Source organism: Anser anser (assembly GCF_964211835.1).
Source record: "Anser anser genome assembly, chromosome: 6".
In the NCBI taxonomy this organism is placed as follows: Eukaryota; Metazoa; Chordata; class Aves; order Anseriformes; family Anatidae; genus Anser; species Anser anser.
Window position 1 is genome coordinate 36,339,288 of NC_139726.1, and position 22,081 is coordinate 36,361,368.

At 37.6% G+C, this 22,081-nt stretch overlaps 1 long non-coding RNA gene across 1 annotated transcript in view; it reads right to left on the bottom strand.

The window, feature by feature from the left end:
- LOC310902068 overlaps window positions 1-22,081 on the bottom strand; it is a 146,226-nt gene that overhangs the window by 18,442 nt on the left and 105,703 nt on the right. The window contains exon 3 of the long non-coding RNA XR_014586460.1: window positions 513-605. This is a non-coding gene — a long non-coding RNA (uncharacterized lncRNA). The remainder of the gene's footprint in view (window positions 1-512; window positions 606-22,081) is intronic.

Consider the following 22,081-nt stretch of genomic DNA (forward strand, 5'->3'; position numbering starts at 1 on the left):
AAAAAAAGTAAAATTTATCAGGGTGGGGATTAATAATGGAACACATGAAATTCAATGCTGTCTGTGAAAAATGAAATGCAGCTTTTTATTTTCAAGAATTCTTAAAGTTCAGATATTTATTTTTAACATTTTTTATTGTTTAGCAGTGCCCCACATCAGTGACTCTTCCATTTCACCCAACCCACGGAAGTGAAAGGTAGAAGAACACAGCAGGTACAGTAAATACAGGAAGACATCAGCGTCTTGGATTCAATCAATGTAGTTATACAACACAAACATTTTAGAAGCGTTAATACTTAATTTTAAGTGGAAAAGGAAAATATAGTCAAATAATTTTAACAATTTCAGGCAGGTAACTCTTTATAGAAAGTGAGTTCTAACCACTCCAAAAGCGGGCAGTGTTAAGCATCAGTAACACAGCCTCTCAAACAGCATTTCTATTGCATGTTCCGTTGGGGGTCTTAAATGTTTTAAGAATAAAGCAAGAATTATGAAATATTTCTGCTACTTACTGTATCTCTCCTTCAGAATAATGCCTATCTAGGGACTCTCTCAGATCCAGCCTTTGTCACAGGAATAGTTCTTTCTTGATGATTTGACCAAATCTGTTCATAAAAAAATAAACAGAATTTCCAGTTAGAACATTATGTTAAGAAAAAATTATGCACTTTGTCTTCAAACTTGGGTCTTTTCTATAATGACTGGCACATGGATAAGTTTACACACAGAACAACTTTCAGAATTTGGATGAACAAATGGCAATGAATTGTGATTTTCAGTCATGAGATCTGCTGCTTTTATTTCATACAGTAAACCCATCACAGGTCTAGCTAAAGCTTTAGCACAGCAGATGGAAGTTCAGTTTTGCAAGAAATGCTATAGTATTTTATACCTGGTTTTGTCTGACAGGATTTTGCCTGTGATACGGGCACTACAGCCCAGCACCGAAAGCTGAGCTGCAGCCAGAAAAGAAATGGAACTGGAGGTGCAATCCCAAAAGAGGGCAAAGCAACTGCCTGGTCTTTGTCTGGGTGAGGTGGGAGGGCTTCACAACCCAGCTGGCAAGGGAACCCATGGCCAAATGCTCAGCTGGGCTCTGCCTGACCCAGGCAGGTTCCAATAAAGCCCTGGTGGCTGGCACCACCTTCAAGAAGTGAAGGGAACTAAACATCTTGACATTTTGCATGTTATAAACTTTCAGAGGGAAAAAAAAAAAAAAAAAAGGCATTCATCAAACAGGATTTGGTTGCATAGATGTCTTTAAAATCTGTCCTTAGGCACCTGACATGAATCTTTAAATGGGTAAATACTTTTAGTAACCCAGTTTTAACAATCCTATGGTTCTACATCTCAGCTGATGACTTTGCTTATTTGTCTGCCAAAGTAAAAAGTCATGAGAAATACACGAATTTAGAAAACAAAATCCAAATAAAATGCTATAAATTATCAAAGACCACCAGATTCAGCTTTACTTTTTTATGAGAAATCCTGTTCTTTATTAGAGTAACTTGCAAGGTATTTTAAACTGAGATGGATGCAGAAACACATCGCTAGATGGACTGGACAAATCCATCTTATAGCAGCACATTACTGAAAGTCATTACCTCCCCAGAACGTGGGGAGCTAATGCTGGTGCTATTGCCTTCAAGTAATAAAAATATGATGGGGACAGACTCATAACCAGCAAGGGAGCACAGCATTGTTGGCATTGAATTTTCATCTATTTTAGTTCTCCGTACAGTAGCCCTGGCTGGTCTCGTCATCTGCACTGAGGGAGTGAGCATGCGAAACATTTTCTGTAGCTGCTTTCCCATTAAGGGTTACTCCTGGAAATGCTGTATGGGAACTAGCTCTCAATCTTCTGTTGTGTATGTTCCTTTAAAAACTTCATCTTACATCCTGGCTACACTTTCTTCAGTATGTTCGGTTCTTTGCAAACCAATCACTATCCTCCCACTGTTTAATACAGAGAGATTTTGTGATCAAATTGTTCCACAGATCAGCATGGCCAAATTTCTTTTTCCAAAATAAAATCTGTGCAAATCGGTAAATTAAATTATGCTGGACATGGGAGCAACGCACCAAGTGCCACACAAGGGTCCTACTGCACAGTCTGGCACACACATAGACAAGTGATAGCCAGGAGATATTTCCCTCTGTTTGCTAGCTGCTCAGCGCGCTAACTTGCCAAACAGAAATTCACAATAAGGAAAATGAAATTAACTGCCACATGAAAAAGCCAGGAAGCACCACAGATTTAGTAAACTTAATTAATTTCTTCTAAACAGAATTCCCTCATGTTCTTACAGCTGGGCTGATGAAAAATCACTGCTCTGCAACTAAACTGAATGGAAAATATTAAGAAAGCCAGGATTGGAGCAGACTTATGAGTCACTACAGAGCAATCCAAAGGGATACAGAGGTCGTCCACTCACTAGAATGTGGGCTGAAACAGTCACTGATTTATTCTCCAGGAATCCCAATAAGAGGCACTCTCAGGGGAGCAGAAGACAAGAGACTTTGCCATGACTGTAGCTACAAAGATGACTACAGTAAGAAATTCTGGCAAATGTTAGTGGCTGCGATAGTAAATCCATCCTGTACTCAAAAACCTTGGAGAGTACTAGGGCTGATAGAGAAGCAAGACATAATCACAATAGCCTGACTGGTATGATTTGGGGAGTACTAGATGCATTCACTAACTGATTTATTTGTTTGCATTCTTATCAAAGAAAACATCTTCTAGGGTTAGTGTTTGGGACTCATGGTTTATGACTGAGGTTTCCAAATGGAGTGTCTTTAGGTGGCTTTGGACATCCTTCTGAACTACAGGACTAGCAGACATTCCTTGACAGGAAGGAATAGAGGTAGTGTTACGTTTTCTGCTATATGCAGAGTTCACCTCATCCCTCAGAAGTGGTGAATTCCAGTGGCTGCTTTCAGACAGACATGTAGGATTGCTTAATGAGATAGAAAAGGTAGAATAAAAAATTAGATGACATTATAAACCAGGCTTTCTATTGGAGGCTGCTGGATCAGCCTAAACTAGGTTAAATGCAAGGATTTGTCTTCATATTAAATATATTAATTTAAAATTAAACCAATTTTTAAAATACACCTCTAAGGCTCTAGATGACCAAACTTAATTATACAACATGCTAAAATGCAATTAAATGAAAACCCACAACCTTGGCCACCCACTACTTTGCTCTTCCATAGTTTAAAATGGAAACTTTTAATCTGCCTGACAGAGGCATGGTTTCTTTAGCAGTATTCCTGGAAGTCACCACATTAAGGTTATTTCTGAGTAATTCAGGCAGAATTCCTGGTCTCTGAGCCCTTGCAAGATGGCTGTGTGTGCAGTCCAGACCCTTTTATAACAGGGAGATACAGCTCTGGCAACTCTACTGATTATACCTGTAGTACGTGGAACTGCACATTAAAGAAACTGCGACATCAACTAGATAGAACTAGTAGAAATTACCTTACATGACATTAAAAAAGCACTAAGCCCATGTAAAATCAAATACATAAAAATGATGCAGTTTTAGTGAGCAGTTGGGAACAGAAAGCGAAATACAGGACATCAAACTTAAAGCTGAAGAAAGAAACTGCAGTTTGGGCACTACAAGCTGATGCCATATTGAAGTCCAGATGAAAATGACCATGCTTATAACTCTTACAGAGCTGCTTTCTGCCAGCTGTGGCACACTAACTGATTCATCACACTCCTGCCTGTCACAAATTCACCAACGCATGCATTAGTTTCATGCTTAAAACCCTGTTTTGTGCAATATATGGATAACACCTGTTTTATCAACCCTAAATAGAAAGAACAAGAACCACAATTTGCTATCACTAAGTTCTTTGAAACTTTTCTGATTTCAGTAGCATTTCTGTAGTGGTTGCTGAAGGCAGGGCTTGGCCACAATAGCCTCGCTAAAGCTCACCAAGACGTTTTGCTTCACAAGTTTCTTGGTGCCTGGCCATCCTCATCCCCACTGCGGCATCCAGTGGTTACCTGCATTGCTAGCTATGGAGCTGAACCAGTGGGAAACTTTGGTAATTTTTATATTTGACTCCAGTCAAATGGAGTTCTTCCAGTTCTTCCTCTTCATCAATAGCTTTCTTCACGTGCCTTTCTTATCAGTGGCTATGGTTTGATGAAGGTTCTCACTCAGACATAAGCCAAAAAAAAAAAAAAAAGGCAAATTAGGACTAGGTTCTCTAACCTCCCACGACTAAAAGTTCACATTTAACCATTAAAGCAGTGGCGGAATTTGGCAGCCAAAACATTTTTACTTTGTATGATAACATGTGTCACCACCTTTTAACATTTTAAATGGCATATGTATTTTAAATGGGGAAAGCGATCACAGAACTGCATAAAATCACTCTGCCAGATGTTGATGTAGTAGAAGAGGAATCCCAGAGATATCACATACTGGAAGCCACAATTCATCTAGCAATCCAACCTGGAAAACATGACGAGTGCTGTGGGTAATGTTCAAACATCTGTCTTTCTTCCAGAAAGAAGGAAAAAACCCACACCCTGGATTTTTTTAGAGCTACATACATCAATGCATACTCTGAAAATGCTGTGAACTTTTACGTGCCATTTTCTGTCTGCTTTTTAAGTAACCTCACTTTGAGTGTAGACATGGCTCTTCAATTCTGTCTAGAAAAGATGACTAATATGATCCCAGTTAGAAATGTGCAGTTTTAAGTATGTTATTCTGTGTTTTGCATCAACTGTCCACAGCGAGATGGGAATTATTAATCATTGTAGCAGTCTGCCGCACACAAATAGATTCATTTAACAGATGTAAGATTTAAGTAATACTCTCTGCTCACGATGAAAAATTTGGAGGAAGTCCAGTGAAAGTAAAATACAGAGCACAGAACACATTAAAGGAGGAAAAGTGAGGAAGAAAAGTGTCCTAAACAGCCGGCACATTCACGCCTTCCTAGGAGGACACCAAACTGGGCAACCTTGGGGAAGGAGGAGGAATCCTGTCTGCTTCCTAAGAATATGGAGCACAAAATTCACTAGCCCCTACCTCTGGGAAGCTGACTCCACAATTATTCCTTGTTTTAAACAGGAAAAAATGTCCATGAAAGTCCTACACAATAGCACAGTGCCTTTAAAGGGGCATCTTTCTGTCTGATTTCCACTGGTGATCAGATTTATAATCTGAGAGATGAGTTGTTCACTTGCATGCAGGTTAAAAGGATTTTTTTTTTAATTATTTTTAAGAACCTGATACAAAACCTACAGAAATAGCTAGAAGGTTCTTAAACTTCAAAAGGATTTGGATGAGTGTGTTGTTGTGTTAGAAGATGGCAAAATAAACTGTGCACTGCACTTTTTTCCTGGATGAAGTGCCTGAAAAACCCACACAAATGAGAGCTCTTCAGAGGTGTTTTTTTTTAGTAATCTAAGACAAAAATCCTTACAGAAAGACAATCCCTTTAAATGATCACAGTATTACATCATCTCTCAAAGCATTATTAAAATACCATTCCCATAGCGTCAGTTGGTCTTACTACCACCAAGAAGGAAAATTCGAGTAAATGGAATATTTCATTTGCAGTCTTACTACATGGCTAGAAATACCATAACAGGTTGTAATTTTTGGAGGATAATAGATTGTAATAATATATGCTGTGGCTGCTTTTTGGTTTTAACATATTTCTAAAATAGACCAGTATTTCCATCTTTTAACCAAGTTATTACAGCTGTAGCATATTTTCTGTTACTGCTGTTAGAATATGCTTACATGACAGATGACTATATTTTATTTTATACAATGAATCATACAATCATAAAATGTCCTGAGTTGGAAGGGACTCAGAGTGATCCTCAATGCAGCCTGGGTTTAGAAGTACCAGTCAAGGATTATATCCTAACAGTATTATGGTAAGAATAGGAAATAAGAGTGTGTGCCTGTCACAGATGAGACTACATCTGACAGACAGAACTACAAGGTAATAGGCAGATAGCGTAACACACAGTTTAAAGTCAGAGCTAATCCACTGGCTAAATATTGTTGGGTACTTGGAGGTATTTCAGGGTTGAGGAGATTGCCTGCAAGTATTTTCTGTTTTGTTAAGATTTGGGTTATGATAGGCCTAGGGGAAAGCAGAGAGCTGTCTGCAACAACAAGGTGGACAGGTTGTACATAACTGGTAGTGAAGAGATGTGGGTGAGCTAGAAACATATTAACTAACAAATAAGTAAGGGACTGGACCATCAGCCATACTTAATGGAGAGAGACAATACTATTAACAATTCTAAACATAAAGCTTAAAGCTCTTAATGTATTGGTTTTTTTCCATTAATAAGACTTAGTTGAGACAACGTTCAATTCAATAGAACCAAACTACAAGTTAATTGGAAAATTAAGAGCAGACAAAATGCTTTCTAGCTTAAAGTAAGCAGAAGGCACCAAAAATATGAACTGGGAAAAAGCAATCTTGTACATGTTTAATGAACAGAAAACACCAGGTACTCTAGGATGATCTCAGAAATGGGATAATGGTAGTGAACTACCAAACACATCTGGAAGGTCATAATTCCATTTCCAGTCTTGGAGAATTGATGTGGAACGTCCTAATTCCTGACAGAAATAGCAATGATTACATTTACTTTAAAAGCAATTATGTTATATTTTGCTGACACTTTTAAAGAAAAATGATAAAATGGTCTGTGCATCAAAAGACATTTCTGTGCATCAAAGTTATCCTTGTACAGTAGGGTTACAAGTTCCTCCACAAGCATGAGCCTACTTCATGCATTACAAGTAAAAGTAGAATTTTCAGAATTTTTGTATAAACAAGATTCAGCACATGACAGTAAACAGGCTTTATATTGTCAGACTTCTGGAAATTCACGTAAGTTATTGTCGATTTCACAGAAGACACTGAAAAACCTTAATACCCAGATGATGGAATCACCAAATACTATGTACTACATTTATTCCTTGGTTCAAGGTAAAAACATTGCCTCAGATCAAATTGATAGAATGTGATAGAAGAAATTATGGGCTGGACTCAATTCTATTTGTACACTTGTAAAAACTTTGCTGGAATTGTTGTGCTATTATTATTATTAATAATAATAATTACCAAGTCTTAAATAATGCAATATTAATTACTCAATATAATTATTGAAGCCATTACTTTCTTGCCACAGGAGTAGTTTATGAAATATAATTTTCAGCTGGACAATACAAATGTCTAGAAGCGCTTTCATTCCTAGGCTGCATATTCCAACCTAAAAACTGATTTGAAAAAGGGAATGTCAGAGAAAATGTCTCCATTGATGAGAAATGGATTGAATTAGTTCTGTGAAGTGGAGAGCAAGTGGGATTAATTTGGAGAGAAATATTCCAGAAGCAATCTCTATAACTGATAAAACACTTTGTACTTTGCCTACAGAAAAACAGGCTGTTGGATGTAAGACAAATTGTGCTGTGATTAATTCGAGTCTGCAAAATGTATGCAACTGCATCCAAAGCATGATATACACTTCTTTATTCTTTTTTTTTGTCTCTGTGGAAGTTGTTTTTTTCAGCCCTCCACTCCCCACAAAAAGGTGAGAAAACATAATATTTGCCAAAAAAAAAAAAAAAAGTCGAGTTGGCTGAAATGCCTACTTCTACAAAGAAAAATATGAAACGGTGGATAGAAACCATCATTTAAACTCAAAAAATACAAGTCTATAGCCAGTCACAACCTCCTTTCAGAGGACGTTGATATCGAATAGAACCTGCTGATACTTCTGTACTTTCATTCCCACTGCTCCCTCCTTCAAGTCCTTCAGCCACGATCTTTAGCTCTGTGTTCAGATCTGCTAGGTGGGTATAAAGGTCTCTATTCTCAACCAGAGGAAAAGTAACTTTTTCATAAAATTTTACATCACAATTTACATCCTGTAATGTGGCTCTTATGTGGATTCATTTAACAAATGCAAAACAGCAAAATGTGCATGGTAGAGCATACGGACCTCTTAATTTTACCGTTCATTATCACAGTTTTCCAAGGTAATGTGAAAAGAGAAGCAGAGATATTAAAATACATTTCTTGCTAAATCACTTTCTTATTTCTATTACATTTCCAACACAGGAGAATAACAGGAAGTTTCAGGTTCCCTTCTATGTCCTCTCAAAATTTAGTCTATTTTGTCTCTGTGGTCTAGAAATATTTTCATACTTTCTCTTAGTGTTTGCCAGTAACTTATTCTAATATAAACGTTAGTTTAGCATTCTTTTCAATTAAAGCAATATTCCAATTCTTTCACTGTTGGTATTTTCTCTTTCCAAAGAGATTTTTTTCAATACTACTAAGCTAAAGTTACTGCTTTGCTTTTCTTCATAATCTCCCTCCTCTGAGGACCTAATCCAACTTTCATTTATTAATATAAATACATTCACACGGAGGATCAATTAACATTATTTCAGTATGATGGAAGATAGATAATGTGGTGGGGAGGAGAGGGCAAGAGAGATTTAAAATTATATTTAACATACTGACAGTATTTTAATATTTTAATCTACTTTTCACCCCTCCCAAAGCACAGTCACATTACCTACTGAATTGTTGGCATTTATGAATACTGATGAAAACTTAAGGTGTGTGTTGGGATTTTCTCATCTTCATACTATTATCCTCATAACTGTTTTGGGGTAAAGGCAAAACACTAAATGTTAAAAAATTTTAACCATGAAGTTGCCACATGGTTGGAGATGAACATAAGCAATATAAAAAATTGGGCGAGCAATTACACCAACTATGAAGCGGTGTCTGTGTTGGTGCCACTATTGTTACTGAGCACTGGAATAAGTAAATACAAAAGTATTTTCCCTGTTGCAAGGGGCCTATGAGCATAAAATTAAACTGAGTAAAATTAATCACCTCTGCACCAAAACCAGTAATGGAATAAGTTACGAAATAGTTACTTCTTACTCAGCTTGGCTGGGCTTTCATGGGAAAATAATTGTCTTCTGCCAAATGAAGTGAAAACAAAATTGCCAAAGGTGAACAACTGGGATATTTTGGTCACCCATCAGGAATCGCCTATAAATTGTTCAAATTCTACAACAGGAAGCTTTTGCTGTTTGCACCTTATTGCATTTTATTTTTCAATTGACAATTATATACCCTGAAAAAATACTGTGATTTGTTTTTTCTTTTTCCTTCCCAGAAATGGTAGAAGGGCGAAATTACCATTCCTTTATGTCACCTCCCTTGAAGAAAAGTAGGGCCTATTTAGATGACCTTCTACTTAATAACTGAATTTAAATTGCAAATATCAGAGAATAGTACGGGTAATGTCCCTTAAGACAGTGTATAAAGGTAGCACTTGTATCAAGACTTCAGAAGTTTAGGAAACTACATTATATCCAGAACTATCTATAACATCACTCTGAAGTAAGCAGACTTGGGTCTAGACAGAAGCATTCTGTGCTAGCTTCAGGTGTGAGCTGGATTAAGAAATACAGCTGTTTGGGGGTTTTGTTCATTTGGTTGGTTGGATAGTTGTTTTTTTGGTTTTTGTTTTTTGACAGAAGGAGAGGGGCTTTTCCAAGCGTTTATCTTCCTGTCCTTTGACAGGAATTGATATTCAGATTTTAGATAGCCATGTTCGGAATTAGGTTCTCCCCAGTGTGTTGTCAGGGTTGAAAGCCTACCCCACTAGAATCAAACTCATAGTAAGGACTTTCAAAATCCAAATCTTCCCCAGAATCCAGTACTGATGAACAAAGAAAATAAGGGCTTTTTTAAAATGCATAGTATACACATAATAATAAATATAAAACAGTTACTTCTATTCGGAAGAGAGACCTTGAGGCTATTTTCTATGGACACGGTTTTATGAAAAATATAAGTTGTTTGGTAAGGTTAAAAAATATTAAGAATATTATGAAATGTTAGGGGAAAAATAAAAAGCAAAACATTTAATAAGCAAAGTGATAGAACCTGAGGAGCTTTACCAGAGATACAAAATGGCTGCCATATGAGAAACAAATTCGGTGACTTTTGTTTGAGAAGAGATACTGAAAGATGGACTATGGCAGAAATCTGAAAAAGAAGAAAGCGTGATACAGACATGTACAGAGATGAGACTGACTTTTTTTGTTTTAAAATACAAGAAATAGAGGAAAGGAAATTATCAGTAGGGATGCTCAAAACTAATTAAAGGAGATAGTTCTACACGCAGAAGTTTGCTACACTGTGGAAATCATTGAAGCAGGATGCCACCAATGTCAACATTTTATGCAATTTCAAAACATAATTTTATAAATTGATAGCACAGAAATTCATCAAGATAAACTTAATATCCAGATATTAGTTTAGATTTCAGTTTTAGTTGTTTAAATGACATTTAACGCAAGATCTTGTTTGCATGCTCCTCCATAACCAGAGACCTTTAAGGAAAGGTTGGACGTGGTGCTTAGGGACAGGGTTTAGTGGGTGACATTGGCAGTAGGGCAACGGTTGGACCAGATGATCTTGAAGGTCTATGATTCTATGATTTCACCGGTATCAAATGCATTTTGCATTCCAAGAACGAACTCTGCTAGAAGTCTGAGTGCAATGCCTACTTAGAAAGAGTGTTTAGAATCAGTACCAAAACTGAGGTGAGGATAATCATATTTAGAGGAGCACGGAAAACCTCAAGAAGGGAGAAGCCGCCTGATTTCTAACCCGAGTGAGGCTGCTGAGGCCCGGCAGGCCCGCAGCACAGGCCGACACCGCCACCTGCTGCCGGCGGCGCCATCTTGCAGCGGGGCAGGGCCCGGCCTCACAGCCCGCTGAGGAGTTTTGGAGCCCCCCTGAGCTAGGCACCGAGATAAAGCAGTACTGCGTCAGATTGCCTATGGGGAAAAGAAACGAAACTTTGTTTTAGCTGCTGCTAAAACAAAGAGATCACCGTTTTTTAGGGAGAGGCATTAGGATGTTCTTTGCCAGGATGTACAGAGCTGACACTCTAGGGAAGTGCAGCAGTCATTTGTGCTCTGAATGCAAGGGCTCAAAGCATGGCTGGCGCGGGCTCACCCTGCTTGCACTGCTGCAACCACCACACACTAAGTCTGGTACACTGGGGAATCGGCCTGGGCCAGGACAATGGCTATGTCCCCAGGACAAGTTGCCCCTAGGCAATGGGGCATTCAGCCGATCAATATGAACAAGCCTAGCACCATCAGGGGTTGGGATCTGGAACGTTCATATGTACACGTAACGTCTTCTTTCATAGAAACATTAGGGTTGGAAAAGACCTCCAAGATCACCTGGTCCAACCATCCCCCTACCACCAATATCACGCCCTAAACCATCATGTGGTTGGCATCCCTAAGTACCGCATCCAACTCTGTTGCAGGACACAGCCCATAACTACCATGAATATCAAAGACAGGCTGACAAACCAGAGAAAATATTCCCTGAAGTCACGATTCATTGACTTTTTAATGCTGTGAAGAACCAATTACAGAGTACAATAACTGGCTTTACTAATAAGGAACAACGTCTCATACCGCATTTGGTTCTACTACTAGTTGCTGCCTCAAACATTTGTGAAAGATGCACAAACCTGCCCCAACTACAAGCCAACCTGACTTTTCTCTCATGCAACTAGCCAAGGCAGAACTGTTTCCAAAGTGTAGCTGCTCAGTGCATCAAAACGCTTTGCAACATGTTCTCATTCCCATAAGGCACTCCGCAGCCAGCAGACTGTTGTAATAATATTTTTTTGCAAGAATGGACTTGGAAAATAATAGCTTTTTATTATTGCATCTTTGTGCCAGTGCAGACAGAATCCTAACTTACCAGATGTTTCTTATTTCTTTTTCTAAACTGTACTTTGGCTTTTGGTATTTCTAAAACCTGAGGGTTTCAAACAAAGAGGTTTCTGTATTACCTTAAGAAATCCAAAGATTTTTAAACAAATATCTTATTTAGCACTATCTCAAAAAAAAAAAAAAATATATATATATATATATTCTATGAGTGTAGCCTGATTTTGAGCTCTAGAACTACACCAACCCTCCCTCTTCAGTGAACATTTTGGGTAACTCTTATAGCCTCACCTGCTTTAAAAAGGAAAAGGAAAAGGAAAAGGAAAAGGAAAAGGAAAAGGAAAAGGAAAAGGAAAAGGAAAAGGAAACGGAAAAGGAAAAGGAAAAGGAAAAGAAAAAGAAAAAGAAAAAGAAAAAGAAAAAGAAAAAGAAAAAGAAAAAGAAAAAGAAAAAGAAAAAGAAAAAGAAAAAGAAAAAGAAAAAGAAAAAGAAAAAGAAAAAGAAAAAGAAAAAGAAAAAGAAAAAGAAAAAGAAAAAGAAAAAGAAAAAGAAAAAAAAAAGAAAAAAAAAGAAAAAGAAAAAGAAAAAGAAAGGAAAGAAACAGTAATAAGTTCCCTAAAAGTTCCCTAAAAACAGTAAGTTCCCTAAAAACAGTAATAAGTTCTGGAAGCGCCATGAATGGAAAAATATTCAATATGCGAAAAATTGAAGTTTTGATGAGGAAAAATGTGGTTTGGAAATTTTGGGTTTGGTTTCATTTTGCTTGTTTTATTAAAATAGTGAAACCCCAGAACTATGTAGGGCCCTACATTTTGCAGAGAAAAATGCTGGAAAGTATTGATGATCTTGAATGTATATTCAGGGAAGTGGGATGCAACAGCATGAAAACTAAAAATCAAGTATGCTTTGTCCTGTCAGTGCAAAGTCATATCTAGTACTTTTGATTTCAGCTTAACTGGGAAGGGAAAATCTCAGTTTTCTTACCACAGCTGCTTCAGCAGACATGTGACTGAAGATTTTTATTTTGCTGCCTGCAAAATATGCCAGTACATTTCAGTTCTTTAATCCCTAACAAGCAGCAGCTTCTGCTATAAGAAAATAGGAGCAAGTATGGAAGGTACACAGTTTACAGCAACTGATTTTACTAACTGCTTTTGTGTGCAGCTATTACAAGAACAGTGCTTGAATTATGGATGGTCTTTAAGCCCTATATTAGAAGTCTATACTGCTTTTGAAAATAAGTGACTCAAAGGATGTGGAAAACTCTCATTCCCTGTATAATAGGCAAGGCAGAATGAATTCTCTGGAGCAGAGGAATTAAAGCAATCGAGCACAGTAACAAACAGTTAGACAAGAGGCAATGGCAAATTAAAAAGTCCCTGCAGCTATTGCAAAAACTCACTGTTCAGTTTACAACTTAAAATAATGTTACATTGAAGTGCAGTACACAGAGACCTAACTCAATTTGTTCTCTTTGGTTTGTTTTCTGTCCTACCTCTGGATTTTTGCTATCAGACTAACAGTTCACTAAACCAGGATGGATCATTTTTTTTCTTTATGACCTGCATGACAAATGGGCAGGCACTGTTGGCTGCTCAGCCACTTGTCTCACTACAAAATGTTCCAGTGGCATCTTCAGTGCCAAAAAAAAAAAAAAAAAAAAAATCTTTTTGAATTATTTTTTCACTCACAAACTGCTTATTGACTTTTATATCTTTAAATGTACTACTAAGCATAAACAATGAGATAAAACAGATAACCGGGTTCCCTGTGATACAATTCTCAATCGTAGTGAAACTAAGTCTCCATATGGGGCATGGCAGTGAATAATAAAACACTAACTACAAAACCACGTTTATTTTTGTGTTCTTGAAATCTCACATAGACTTTTTCTGCCAGTATATGTGGAAACTCAGGACCCACGATAACATAATTTTAGACCCGGGCAGTCTCCCTGAGGTAAACAGGCTCTGTTTTTTTTTCTGTAAAACTAGCTGTCAGACTTTGGTGCAGTCACTCTTGGCCTCTAAGGCCTCTGTGCTCTTGCCTTCTCCTCTGTCTACCCTCCCTTCAGTTAGGACAACTACCCTCTCTTTCAGCTACGCCCCATCTGTAATTTCCTAATACTTGAAAGGAGAAAAAAAAAGAAAAAAAAAAAAAAGCCTCGTTGTTTTGGTGCTGTGAAGTCCAAAGTCCAACAGCTCTCATGTCCAATTTAGAAGGCTCAGAGTAGGCCTTCAGCAATGGTGGAAGGCCTCACTAGTTAAAAACTTGTGGGGGTTTGGTTTTTTTGTTGTTTGGGTGGGAGGTTTTTTTGTTTGTTTTTAAGGCCAGATTCTAAGTTTAAAAAGACAACATTTAGAAGAAGGCAAGCTAAGGTGGGTTTGGGTTTTCAGTCACTTACTAGGACATGATTGTTGGTTGCAAAAACTGTAGCCAAGTTACAGTGCCTGTTGGCGACCATGGTGAACTGCCTTTGATTTCAAATAAACTGACTAGAAAAGGAGAGTTACTGTCTCTAGTACAAAAGCAAAAAACGTTATGAATGCTGACTGACCCTGTGTGCAATGTTAGCAAACATCTGCATCTCTGAAGAATTTCCACTCAGGAAAGCTGTCCATGCTTGATTCCTTTTCAAGTCCTTCTTGTTGTAGTAACTGTAACAAACACTTAGCTACTGTAATCAACAGTTCTTCATTGCTCTATCTCCTTCCTAAATCTGCTGTGATACAAAAGCCCGGTTTCTTAACAATGGTACTTACACAAAATTGTCCCCTTGCATGACCTTTCCCATAGCTTGGGAACCACCATATGTCCTTCCTAGTCTGAGCCGATCCCATCACAAGACCTTCCGCCTGCACCAGCAGCCACCACAAAGGTAACCAGCATGGGGATGACCCCAGGAGACTGAGATTTCAACACCTGTGGTATCTTCCCAGAGTGGAGGCATAATGCCAGACTGAAACCTTTCCCCTTGCTGTTAGTCAACAGCATGGAGGCCTTGCAAAGACAAGGTTCAAGTTCCCACTAGCATCAACCAGAAATTTTCACAGACACTGTAGAGGGAAGATGAATATTGTTGCTCATTCTGCAGCCTCTGCACTGGGACAGCCAGTTTCTGAATATTATTAAACAAGATACCTAAGTGGTGTCCAAAAAAAATGTATAGGAACCATAGTAAGCACTCCAAGACCAACTTCAGTTTACTGTGCTTATTTTTTAAACACAGCTTGACCAATTTTGGTTAAACATGAACTCAGTATAAGGAATAGTTTTGATGGGTTTCTATGCAGTTCACTGGAACATGATTTTAGCTCTAAATGTAACACTTAAATGTAACTCAAACCCTGAGGAGGAGCATCTCCTGGTCATGCTGCTTCTAGAATTTGTCTATATGCATAGAAATGGTTCCAGTACCTCTACCATCTATTTCTCCCTCCTTCCCCAGCCTTTTAAGTCAGGTTCTCATGATTTGTTTCTAGAGCTCTGCTGATTCTTTACAGCCACTTAGTAGCAGCTATTTTCTCTTTGGCTGCTTATACAAAATCCTAAAAATGCAGAGAGCTGCCTCCAAAACCTTTTATCAACACACCCCTGCATTCCCTGATACACACCTGTTCAAGGGTAATTTCTGTTTCAAGAACATGAAACCTACAAAAGATTACCAAAGGCAACTAAGAGTGTCAGCCTTGCAAGCTTTGCAATCCTAAATCAGAGGCACAACATGCTAGCCAATACAAATTTAAAACAAACAAAAAAAAACCTTACAGCTGCTTCAAGTAGTTTGGGAGTGTAACGGCTGTGGAGTCTTTTTCTTCTTTCCCATGGAAATTGGTGGGCTGACTGTGGCAATGTACATGTCACCTCATTGCTGATAGCAATGGAAAAACCATCTGCTATGTTTACTGAGTAGTAAGCTGAATCGTGGGGATGAAAGTCTGGAGTGTATCCATGCCTGGAAAGCTTTATTGCATCCATGTGAACACAGTGACATGCAGAGAATACCTAGGGTTGTCCTAGGTTTGACTCCTAGACAGTCAGAAAAAGATTTCTGTCCTTACCTCTTTACAGCTGCCCTTTCTGTAAACAAACAGATTTCTAGCATACTTCAAGAAATAAGACATACAACACTAGATATTCTATCACTACTATTCCTCCTACTTTACTCCCTGACATTTGACATAGAATCATGAAAAAGAGGGTCTGAGTTTCAAGTGGTAACTGTTGCAGAATATAAAAATTTGGTAAGCGATGGATTTTTTTCCTTATTTGAACCATATGCTGTGCTCTGTAATCTACCACAGACAGGACTTTACTTGTTACATAGATGTAGCATCCACTACTGTTGAGTTATATGTGTGTTTTATGAGAAACAAAACAAAGCTATTAATTCATGTGAGCTTATCTTTTAAACCACCTTGAAGGGTAGCTTGCAAGTTACTGGGAAGCACAAAGCTACCTGGCATTGACATATACACAGAAGGGCCACTAGGGACAACAGAGCAACTGTTTGACTCCACCAAGGCAAGACCAGACAAGTTCAGTTGCGGATTCTTTTTGAGCACAGTCAAAATTTGTAAATGTTCAGAAAAACAGTTCCACTTCTATTTTCCACCTTAATTATCAGGCTGCTGGTGATTTGTTTGGTTTTAATTTAAACGCTGGAAAAAAATCAAGCATACCCTTCTAACACCTGTAAAAATACTGCAATTAATGTATGTCTAGGAGAGTCGGTCAGAAGAGAATATTTGAACACAGATGAAAGACATTTCCTTTGGCCACAACAGAATTTTATTAGATACATATTTGAGGCCCTTTATTTAAATCCTGTGCAGAGTTCGAAAAAGGCTTTGGACTGAAAACTGGTCAACTGGGTATTTGGAGATGTCTGTGGTTTCTGATGTAAAATTAAATGAATTAAGACTGTCAGTATATTTCAGAGAAGCACTACTTAGGAGAATACTGTTGTTAACAATGTTTTGATACAAGGAATAAAAGGAAAGTTTTCTGAAAATTGGATTCACTTTCTGTGGCCATCAAATATTAGAAAGGAAGAAAAATGACAAAAAACTACCTATTACAATAGTAATTACCAATGATGCATGTTTTGAGGGAATTTTCAAGCCATTGTGTCTTTCTGTAAGGGATTTCAAATCCATTGCACAACACAAGCACAAATAAATTCTGGTAGCTTAAAAGAGAAAATGAAATTAACAGCATACATTAGTGCAGTCAAGGGACCACTTGACTGAAGCAATTTTTAAAGTCTAGATACATCTCTCCAGGCTTCAAATTTTTACTCACTAGTTTTCAGAGAAATAATATTTGCTCTGGTGCCTGAAGAAAGGTGAGAATTTTGAGACTTTGATTCTTGATGCTCCTCAAGCTATGCAGTTAAGACAAGTGGTGAGCAAAGTCAAGCTAATAAATGATATCAACAATTCTCTCTGAATATACAACTACTTCACTCGTCTCGTACAAATAATGGAGAAAGTTTTAAATATGTGGATGAACTGTGCCATTGTAGGACGTTTTAAAAAGACAAAAGAGTCATTAAGCTTGTAATCCAGGCTGTGAAAAATGGGTAAACTCTTCTACCTCATATTATAAGTCATAAAAACTATTTAACTGGGTTTCCCTTACCTTACATACACATACGCTTTCTCAAATGCACATCAGAAAACTATCATATAGGAATAATGCAGTTTTGGCTCCAGATCATTTTAGGCTGCCTTGAGAAGCACCTACAGAACAAACTGAAATATGTGACTTTTAACCAAAACATAAGCAATTTGCCACTCAGGTAAACAGCTCCATCATAAGCTTCTGGTATAAGCAAACCAGTTAAAACTTCTTTGACCAATAATAGAGCCTGGACAGCTAAGCTTTATAGAGAACTAAAAAGAGAAATCAATCCAGATTAAGAAATATTGCTTTAACTACAAAATACTACTGCTCTATTATGTTTCTATAAAACTTCTCTTGTAGATTATTGGGCTGCTTGTAAAAACAAAACTTCAGAAGAGATTCAACATATGGTTTGCAGATCAGATAGTTCACAGCTTTGTAGTTAGGATTTTTTGTTTGTTCTAAGAAACACAACTTGTACTTCATATGCCACATTTATCGATGTGCATAGACCTAGCCATCTGGTGCATAAGCAAAGTCTAATTTTTAACCCTTGTCCAGCCCAGTTGCAATGTTACCATTTTTTGTTGTTAATTTATAAAGCTTTCATTAAGGTGTCACATAGCAAACAAAAAATAACAAGGAGTGGAATTTGCCAAAAGGAATTTTGGAGAAAATCTTATATAAAACCATGGCAGTCATTACCCTGGAAGGGAAATTCAATCCTTTTTTCTTACTTTTTAAAAGCAAAGTAGAAACGAAAGTTAAGTCCACAAGAGCCAGTCAATTATTTCCATTCTTACGCATCTACAAACCCTGAATAGCAATGGAGAGGGAACGTGATCAACAGTCCTACTACTTCTAAACACAAAGAATCCAAGAGAACAAATTCTGCCTTCAGAGATTTATCTGAGTAGTCTCACAGATGGTAGAAATTACCAGTGCCCCCTTTCTTCCAGAACTATGAGAGTTTACACGGGTAGGCATTTTTCCATACAGTTTTCCTGGTGTTACTGAGAATCAGCATGGACAATCTTTGGTGGCAGATTTCACAAATGGTTGTAGAATTCAAGAAATCCAGGGAGCTTTTTGCTCTTTCATAATACAGAATTATATCTCCTCTCCATCATTTTCAGTGAATTATTATGGGGTAAAGAAATCGACAATACATATTTGATTTATCAGTCATTGTTTCTGAGTATTGCTGTGAAGTTTTACTGTACCAAAGACCTCTCATTTTCTCTGCATTCGTGGGTAAAATCTATCATCAACATCTCTGGAAACCAACTCCCAAATGATCTACAAGTATCTGTTACACTAAGGCACAGCTATTACAGCATTCATCTCATGTCAAAAATAATGATTTCATATACTAGAACCTCACCTTACATTTCAGAAAGTACTTCATATGATTCATACTTCTTACTTCTTGGCCCTTCCACAAGCTAAGCTCTATTAACTACTGGTTTTCTTGGACTAGCTTCAGGCAAGACTTCTCAAAACTTTACTACATTTCAAAGCTCTATTTCTTATCCAGAGATAATTTCTTACTCGGTGCAATTAACATTTCAAAAATGTAAATATTATATCTGCATGAAACTGCCAGTTTCTAATAGGTAGGTAATAATTTCCAATAGCAGAAACCTAGCATTGCAAATGTGACTAAGGAGGTTTTGTCATGGAAAATTCTATCATGAAATAGCTATGCATTGTTTTATTGTCAAAAAAGAAAAAAGAAAAAAAAAAAAAAGACTGTAAGCATAACCAGATGGAGAGATCTGCCAGAAATTCCTGTATTATTTTTCTTTCTCCCAAAAGCATTTACTGTGGTGGCAGTTTAGCATTCAGTTACCCAGGGTTTCTTGTGGTAAAGCTATTTTTGCAAGGAAATACTCCTGCAATACACTTTCGTAAAAGGCCAGCAACAGGCATCAATGCAGCTCTGTTTTTATTGAAATCAGTGGCAGATTCATCATAAGCAAAGGTAAAATAGCTGTGTTCATACCAAGCACACAATAAAACTACTTAGTAAGTCCTCAGTTAAGTCCTCAATTAAACTCAGAACTAGTCATAATGTGGAAAAGGAAGATAGTGCAGAAGGTGAAGAGATGTAAGCACCTCTCGTAAGCATAGGCTAGCACTGGCACACTGAAGAAAGATTTAGAGCACAACAGACATAATTCCTTGAAAATGTTTTCCATTGTTTCAGATATCAACTCTTACAAAATTTGAAATCAAAAGGTAAATAAAGTTGTTATTGATTTACAAAGCAGTGTGGCACCTGCTATGCTATACACCTTGTCCATGCAGTTCAAAGGAATTCCAATGAAGATCAGAGCTGAACTTCAGGGCATTTTTCTTTGACTGCAAAGAGCTTTAGATGGTTCTGATGGTTCTTGAATTTCTTTTTATGGGATCAAAACCAGCTGGATATAATGTCTGGAGTATCTACAAGTGTTTATCCAGTTGTTTTTTGTTTGGTTGGGTTTTGATTTTTTTGTCCTCCTCCTGTAGTTTTATAGCCCCTATAAAGGGGCAGGACACCACATTTCTATTGCCTTATAACAAAGATTTTACAAGTGCTGTGCTTCAAATCTGCACAAATGATTTTTGAAGCAACTTAGAAACAAGGAGAGTGTGTGCCTCAGCACTGTTACTGTTCCTTACACTAAAGTAAATCAACTGCAGTTTGAAAATAAATCCTAAACAGAGCAAAGAAGTTGGGCAAGAGAACAGAAAAGCTAAATACAACAAGCCATTAAAGAGGTACAAAGCTCGTTTCATTTTAATGTCTTAGAAAGCTGCTGGTACATACCTTATCAAGTTTTGCTGGAATGTACATTAAGCTGATGGAGGTTAAGCTTAAAGTGTATGAACACTTATAAAAGACTGTTGGTGGCTTGGAAACTTCATATATAGGCCCTAAAAATCTGTATTATGGGAGCAGACAATTGCATTTTGGAAAGAAAATAAAAATACACTGAATAGTGAGAATTATAAAATCCAGAAACACAGTAGAAGTCTGAATTTAAGATGTTTACTCAGAAGGGCATCACCAGGTTCATTGTAAACCATATTAAAGAAAAGCTTAGAAATAGAGGCACTGTTTGTGCACTGTTCTGGCAGTGTTCTGTTCTGTTCAGTGATGTATGAGATGATCTGCAGATTATTCCTACAATTTTGCAACAAGTAAATAGTTATATGCTGAGCATGGTGAGCTGTCAGACAGAGAAAGAGAAAAAAATACATAATACATCTATATAAAAAATAAAGAACACCTAATGGAGATCCCAGTATTACATGACCATCCTACATGTGTGTTCTCCAGGTTCCAAGAGGGAACAAAGTAAAATCATTGTACCAGTTTTGTTAGTCTGGCAAACTAGTCACACGCAAATCAGTTTAACTCTGGCGTAACAGAAAATAAACAGGGAAAAAAAAAAAAAAAAAGAAAGAAAAACAAAGACTAAATTGACGAGATGAAGGTTTAGAGAGGAAAAATTAACATCTCTCTGATGTTTTTTGTAAGAGAAACCAAGGAAGCAAGTAGAATATGACAGTTTATAAATATATGAAGGATTTAAACATTGAAAGGGAAATGGTAATCAGAAAATGCTGCTTAGAAACACTGCTCTAAAGGTCAGAGCTGCACATGCTTGCTGATAGTGAAACTGAGGGATTTCACTGTCAGGTGATACCGCTCCTGCTGCCAGTAAAACCATTTAAAGCCTTGCTCTTTAACAAAAAGCATCAACACAGTAACATGGGCAAAACAACGTGTAATGGAGCCTATGCTCCTACATGTGCTAGAAAACAGGCTGTGACTTCAGAGACTTAGCTCTCAAGTTTGACTCAAAGATCACGGAGGTTGCTTCTGAAGGAACAAAAAGTTCAATTACTAAATTAATCTTGTTTTCACATGCCTGATCTTTCATAAACGTGTGGCAAAGTTTGGATTCACATTTGTATTGAGAGTTTTGCTGGAACCAGGAGGGGGATTACAAAACCAGAAGTAGTTTTTTGAGCTGTAACACCACATCTTTTGCCACTGAATGAGCTGTGGATGGAAAAAGCTGTAATAAATAGCACACAATGTTCCAAACGCTGCTAGAGATGAAAAATGGTGACTTTAATCCTGTTGGGAACACACTTTCTTTGTAAGCACATACACAAATGTGAGCAAAGTTGCAGCTGATTGAGATCTAGGTAGATTTTGATTCCAAACTAAAATGCAATGGGTTTTTGTTAAAGGCTTTACCCACACTTATTCACAGTTCTGAAACAAAGGCAAGTCCCTTTCCATAGCTGAAGCGACGGAAACAAATCACAGTAGGACAGATAGTCTATAGATTACGGAGTTTGATAATTTTCACATTAAAAAAATAAACTTTCAGGTTGGAGGAAATTATTCACAAACTCTGCGTAAAATGGCCAAGAGCACCGGGGGGGGGGGGGGGGGGACGGGGGGGGGACTGCCCGCTGTCCCACCCCCCTGGCCTGGGGAGTTATCTCCAGCTCTAGGCCCTTGTCACTCCATACTTCATTGCCTAACGGTGTCTGCTGAGATGCCACAGATTCCCCAAGCCTCTTCAGAGTTTTAAGAAATAAATTCACCAGCATTAGTTTCACAAAGGCGTGGGCAGACTGACCATAAA